We start from the raw sequence: 7,587 nt of genomic DNA, 5'->3' as shown, positions 1-7,587 counted from the left end.
TCTGTGCATGGTTTTTACTTAAAAATTTCACAAGGAAATTATTTCAAGAAGAATTGATTTCACAATCCACTATAAATAAATGTGGAATTTCCCAAGAAATTTTACAATAAAACCATTTCCTTTTAAAAAAAGTCATAATCATAACAGAAATGAAATAGACTCTAAATTTATTGCATTTCCAGGAGATTTCTTGAGTAGTGATGCTTTAAAATTGGATGGTATATTTAATAGTATTTAAAAAAATTTCCCTCATAGTTATTAGAATAAGAGCATTTTGTTAAATTCTTTATGACTTGTTATAGTTCCCTATTAGTAACATGCAAGAGATTGCATGAATTAAACAGTATCTTCAGACCTGAGATCAGATTTTTGAAATAGCATTGTCTGAAACTAAAGCTAATTAGATTCATTTTGAACAGCATTAGCCATCTAAGATTGGTTTTGCATGTGGTACACTGAGATTGGGGTTTTTTTCTAGTTGTCATGTAAAGAGGAATATGCAGTGTATGATTAGAGAAGGAAAAACAAATTTTGACTAATCGTAATTTGAGCATTTACTCATCATAACACCCTTATAACCTAGGATGACCCATTTCACAGATGGGAAAATAAAACTAAAAGGAGGCTCCAAGTCATATATTTACTGTTGAGCTGAACTCAAATTCTTTTCCCTTTTATCTTTCTTTGCTTGCAATGCCGGTGATAGAGCCCAGAGTCCCAACAAGGCTTACACTCTCCGGTTGAATCACATACCCAGTTCCCAGAATTGAAATTCTAACCAAGTTTATCTGATTTAAAAGTTTGTGCTTTTAACACCCAAAACAGAAGACCAGGTAACATTATTGCAAGATATGAATAGCTCTCATTAAATGTAACCTAATGTACTTATCATTTCCAAAACAGACTCACTTGCTTAAAAATAGAACTTTAGGGTCAGGGATATGGCTCAGTCGTAGAGCACTTGCCTTGCATGTACGAGATCTTGTGTTTGGTCCCCACTCTTGTGCTTGCTGTGTTGTCCATGCTCACTTATAAGATGTAAGGACAGAGACGAGTGCTGTGACAGAGATCACAGATTCTTCAGAGTTCCAAATATTTTCTATCTAACCTTCTACAAAAGCAGTTTGCCAACCTCTGGAACTGGTTGTTCCAGAGAACCTTTGTTGATCGATAATTAGTGCTGTGTCAGGGAGAAACATTCACTGCCTGGTTGATAGCAAGTTTTCCTTATAAGGATATTGCTTGGTCTGGAGTAGGTGGTTCTGACAACTCTTCCCGCATCCCCCGCCCCACCAGGAGTTAGTCTATAAAGCTAGTCAATTCCTTTTGCCCGACCTGTTTCCATCAAGGAATCACATTAGAAATACTGTTTTCTAAGTATCACAACTGAAAACATACCCCCTCCCCCCAAATAAAGTGAAGCTATGACAACAGTCTAAGAATAAGTAGAAGAGAAACAGAAAATAAATACAACAGTAAACCTTTTCTATGTTGGTTTAGGCTGCTTATTCTTGAACACATTAGGTATTTTCAAGAGAGGTGGGATTGGTTTAAATTAGTCTGGAGGATAAGAGAGATAGTACCGTGGACAGAGTGCTTATCTTGCACATGGCTGACCAGATTTTGATCCCCAACACTCCATATGGTCCCCAGAGCACTGCCAAGAGTAAGCCCTGAGCACTGCTGCTGTGGCTCCAAAACACATTTTTAGAAGACCAAAAACCAAATAAATTTGTCTAGGACAACCACTGGCAATTAATTCTACAATATGACTCCTAATCTTAGAACTGAAGTCAAATAGATGCAGGTCAATTCTTATAGTTAACACAACAAACATGATTTTCTGATAAATATATATGTATATTTTCTTTTTGGGTCATGCCCAGTGATGTACAGGCGTTACTCCTGGCTGTACACTCAGGAATTACTCCTGGCGGTGCTCAGGGGACCATATGGGATGCTGGGATTTGAACCTAGATCAGCCTCATGCAAGGCAAACGCCCTACCTGCTGTGCTATCGCTCCAGCCCCTCTGATGAATATTTTATGAAGACATAGCATGAAAAAGTACTTCTAATTAAACAATATGGCTTGTCCTTGTGGTTTCCCCACTAGGCACTCATTGATCTAGCTGATCATAAGAGGCCTAAAGTGTTGCCACACAATAATTGCCTGATTTTATAAAGGGCATTTATAAAACTTGCAAAATTTTCAAAGTTGAAAAATCATTTAAAAATTAATTTTTTAAAAGTAAGTTTTTATGTAGGCTCCTGCTTTTTCCCCCAGCTCATTAACAGACATGTCATTTCTTTTTTTTTCTTTTTAATATTTTTTATTGAATTACTGTGATCTACACTTACAAAGCTTTCATGTTTGAGTTTCAGTTATACAATGATCGAACACCCATCCCTCCACTGATGTATATTTTCTACCACCAATGTCCCCAGTATCCCTACTACCTCCCTGCCCCTGCCACTGTTCCACTCCTCCCCCTACCGCTGTCGAATACAGTTTCCCGATTACTCTCTCTCTACCTATTGGCATTATGGTTAGCAATACAGATACTGAAAGGCCACCATGTTCGGTCCTTTATCTACTTTTAGCACACATCTCTCATCCAGAGCGATCCCACCAACCATCATTAACTTAGTGATCCCTTCTCTATCCCAGCTGCCTTCTTCTCCAACTCATAAGGCAGGCTTCCAACGTGGAATTCCTGGTCCTGTCTCTACTGTCCTTGGGTGTTAGTCTCATATTATGATATTTAATATTCTACAAATGAGTGCATTCTAAGATATATCATTTCTGATGCATAAATTTATCCCCAAGAAAATTTTACTTCTTCTTAAATAAAAGTTTGATTCGATTCATTTTAGGAGTACAACACATTCGAATGAGCAAAAATTTTTTTTCTTTTTGCTCTTTTGGGTCACACCTGGTGATGCTCAGGGGTTACTCCTGGCTCTGCACTCAGCAGTCACCCCTGGAGGTGCTTGGGGGACTATATGGGATGCTGGGTATTGAACCCGGGTTGGTCACGTGCAAGGGAAATGCCCTATCTGCTGTGCTATCGCTCCAGCCCTCAAATGAGCAAAAATTTTTAAAAATCAAAAAATATTTCTAGTGAGATATTTTTCTTTTTTCCCATTTTCCCACTATCCTCTACCACCAAAGTATCACTTTATCATTATCATACCATAGTCTGTATTATTATAAGCAAATACATATAGCATATGTATTTTATTACCATCTATGTGTAGTATTCTGTACCTTACCTCTTTTCCTTTATAGTGAATCTTAGCAATCTTTGCATAGTAATGGACCAGGAGATGACTCAAAGGGCTGGTGCACATGTTTTGCATACAGGAGCTTCAGATTCTATCTCTGAAGTTCACAGAGCATGGCTGGCAATGACACCTGAAGACTGATCCTCAAGCATGGAGCACTGACTCAGGAGCATCCCATGAGCACCACTGAGTGTGACCCCAAACAAATAAAATCTTTCCAAAGTGATACTCAATGATGCCTATCATTTATTTATAGTCTTTATAACATTCCACTGATGAATCAGTTGATTTTATTAATCCCCTGTCGATGAACATTTGAGTCATTTGCAATCTGTTGAAGTTACAAATTAGCCAAGACATGTTTCATCTCATACCTTTAGGAGAAGGTCATTGAATAACTGCCTTTCATTGTGTTTACCAGATCTTCAATTTTTTTGTTTGATGAATAGTTTTTGCACTAGGTGAGAACACTCACTAAAACACCTTAACTGATCTTTTGTTTAAATTTACACCAAACTTCCGTCATTTGGCTAAGAACATTTCAGAATTACTTTTTTTTAAGCTTCCTTATATGGCTGAAACTAACAATTTGAAGACAGAGATATAAGAATCCTATGAACTAACTAGGTAACAAGTTGAAAACACTAGGAAAATGAGATACAGTTTTTAATCCTTGTTCCTTACCATTGCAGGTTACTACTGACTTGAAACTTAACTTGCCTGAAACTTAATCTCAGTAAAATTGCTAGGTTTTTGGCTCTCCTAAAAAGCCCCATATTTCTCAAACTTTGTAAACAATGTAATTCCCACCGTATTTCACCTGGGTCAGTATAATTGAATCCATTGTTTTCTAGTTACCAGTCCAGTAGTAAATTCCAAACGGAGAATTCAATATGGATTATATTAGTCACCCTAGACCTTATCTACATCTGTTTATTAGTGTCCCCAGGACCTCTCAGATGGGATTCAAAATTATTGAATTACCATAAAAAGGAAAGCCAACATTTATTCTTTTTTTTTTTTTTTGGTGTGGGCAAGGCACACCTGGTGATGCTCAGGGGTTACTCCTGGCTCTGCACTCAGGAATTACACTGGGTGGTGCTCTAAGGACCATAAGGGAAACCAAGGATCCAAGAAAACCAGGTCAACTTCATGCAAGGCAAGCACCCTACCATACTATCTCTTCAGCCCCCAACATTTACAACTAAGATTTTTTTTCTTCAGTTTTTGAGTTGCACCCAGTGGTGCTCAGGGGTTATTCCTGACCGTGTATTCAAGGATCACTCCTAATGGGCTGGAAGAACCATATGGGTTGCTGGGAATAGAATCTGGGTCAGCCACAGGAAGGCAAGCAGATTACCTGCTGTACTATTGCTCCTGTCCTCTGCTAAGATCTTAGGTGTGTTTTTGTTTTGGGTCTCAACCAACTGCAAATTTAAATTAAGATCTAGAGGAAGTTCATTCCTTCCACTTCTACTCCCTCTCCCTAAATAAACCTCAATAACAGGTACTCTCATTTCTTCTAAGTGCTACTAAAATAAAATTGTCTCTGTTAGTGAGAACACTGTAAACGGAACTAGTCTTTACATTCTCTTGACTGATTTTATCCTTTTCTTTCCAGAATAGTGTTGTCCTGGGAAGAGTGAGAAGGGCATGTTTGGGGTGGCAAGAGAGTATCTCTGAGAAGAAGCTTCTAAAGGCAGGTTGAACAATCTAAAAGCTTGGTTTTGCCTTAGAGAAGTATCTGGAATATAATCGCCATCATCACCCCCTCTTTCAGTTTTAAATCACCATTATGAAAGTGTGAGAAAACAAAGTCCACAATGGATTTTTTTAAAACTCTGCAGTATATTATAATAATTAACTTTATTTAGTGACTCATTAAAAATCGGCATTTACTATTGGCACAAGGAGCAGTAGCTTCTAATCAACATATTAGACAAGTGTCAGAGTTGCTTAGGGGTATTTATGAAAAGTGAGATTAGATCCCTTTTAAAAAATATAATCAACACGAAGGACAATTTTGCAGCAATGTTTTTCAAAAGAGTTTTCTACAGAATTAATCCTAAATTTTCAAGCACAGATTGAAGGTTATTTCTCACAAAGGCAAATTTTATCAAGGCCTACATTGTCTCAGATTTAAGATTTCATTGCTCTGAGGGCCCGGCACATAATGAGGAGTCTGAAATAGTGGTTCACGTGGTTTATTACAGTTTTGCTAAGAGTTAAGCAAAGGCATTCTCAGGCTATCTCTCTGATCAGTGTCCAGTTTGAAACTCACAAGCGGGCAACTTGATTTTCTGAACTCCCACAGAGAACTGGACAGGTTTGTATCATTCTGTGGTCTCTCCTGATTGGCTACATAGAGCTTGCTGAGTAAATGTTAAGACAGGACAAAAAAATCTTGTGAGTGCCTGCTGAACCTGAGCAGCAACAAGAAGCATGAGACTGACTATGCTTTGACCATTATTTCTAGAGATAACTGAGGAAAATTACTGATAGTGAGCAGCTGCATCCAGCCCCAGTTTCTCAGAAAGGTTAGAGCCCTGGGAATTTCCCAACCCTCAAAGCTTCTTGGGAAATGCAGTATGAGTTTCCAAACCTCTTGCTCAGTCTTGATAAGATTCCCAAGTAATTGCAAAAGTGAAAATAAAACCCCAAGCCATTTTGTGCATGGATATTTAATAAGACAAGATGAAAACTGGACTTCATAAACCACATGAACTTTGAGGTTCTCAGTGGAACCCACAGTTCCTACATGGAAGAAGATAAATATCATCACATATACATACTGAACTCTTGACATTTACCACAGAAAGTCATGTGAACTTAGGACTGGTGGGAATTTAAAGATCAAGATTATCTACTTCAAATCATTATATATGATTTTTTTTTTGGGTGTGACAGGAGACCCAAGCAATGCCTAGGAGTCCCAAGTTCCCATACAGCAACTGTTAGTCAATTGAACCAGCAATTCAATGTAATGGCCTATGATTACAGTGCTGCTTGGGCCATTGGTTATGGGAATATTTGGGCCATCCTGGCAGTGCTGGGGGCCTCAGATCCTCTCAATCACTCTCCTCAATAAACAATATCATTACTTTTCCCATTTTTTTCAGACTAAACTGATCTCAAAGAAATTAATTACCCAATAAAATTAGTGTTAGAAATTAGAACTGTATCCAAACGTAAAAGTCCAAAATCTGATTGTTTACCTAGGATATATTTTATTTATACTGCCATTACACAAAATCACAATCTGAAGAATCAAATAGATCTACAAAGTTCGCTTTGAAAACCTGGTCCAGGGCTGGAGCGATAGCACAGCTGGTAGGGCATTTGCCTTGCACATGGTGGGCCCGGATTGATTCCCAGCATCCCATATGGTCCCCCAAACACCGAAAGGAGTTATTCCTGAGTGCAGAGCCAGGAGCAACCCCTGAGCATCACCAGGTATGACCCAAAAAGCAAAAAAGCAAAAAAAAAGAACAAGAAAAAGAAAACCTGATCCCTAGCCTCTACCTCTCTAATTGATTTCTTACAACCTAAAATAACTACTTTAGAGTCCATACCATGACCCTGTGGCCCAAATTCTGCTTCGCACGTGTGAAGCCTTAGGCTTGATCGCCAGCATAGTTCCACATCACTGAATATGATCTCTGCTTTGGAGAACCACAATCAAATGTGTGACCCCTGGTGTACTGCTCCCAAACACAATGAATCACTGTCACTGTCACTGTCATCCTGTTGCTCATCGATTTGTTCGAGCGGGCACCAGTAACGTCTCTCATTGAGAGACTTACTGTTACTGTTTTGGGCATATCCAATACGCCCGGGTAGCTTGCCAGGCTCTGCCGCGTGGGCTAGATACTATAGGTATCTTGCCGGGATCTCCGAGAGGGGCAGAGGAATCAAACTCGGGTCAGCAGCGTGAAAGGCAAACGCCCAACCACTGTGCTATCGCTCCAGCCCAATACAATGAATACATAGAAAAATTAATGCAACCATACATCACCCCCCATCCTCCTACCTGTTGATTCTAAAGTTATTTACATGTTGCAAAATGATTGGTTTGAATTGTTATTGTATGAATTTCCAATTTTAGATGTTCTCTATGGTGCTTTCACACAGAAGATGAGATTTAGCCCTCTGTCTCCCTCATTTCCCACTCCTATGACCAGCTCTCATTCTCTGTGCCTTATTCTCTCAGCGTAATCTGTTGTGGTCAGAACGTCTGTGCCCCTCCCCCCCTCACTCATATGCTGAAACTCCAAAGTGATCATACTTGCAGGCTGTAGGAG

This window comes from Sorex araneus, chromosome X (genome assembly GCF_027595985.1).
Source record: "Sorex araneus isolate mSorAra2 chromosome X, mSorAra2.pri, whole genome shotgun sequence".
Classification (NCBI taxonomy): domain Eukaryota; kingdom Metazoa; phylum Chordata; class Mammalia; order Eulipotyphla; family Soricidae; genus Sorex; species Sorex araneus.
The sequence above is the reverse complement of the archived record's forward strand: the minus strand, read 5'-3'. Positions refer to the sequence as shown.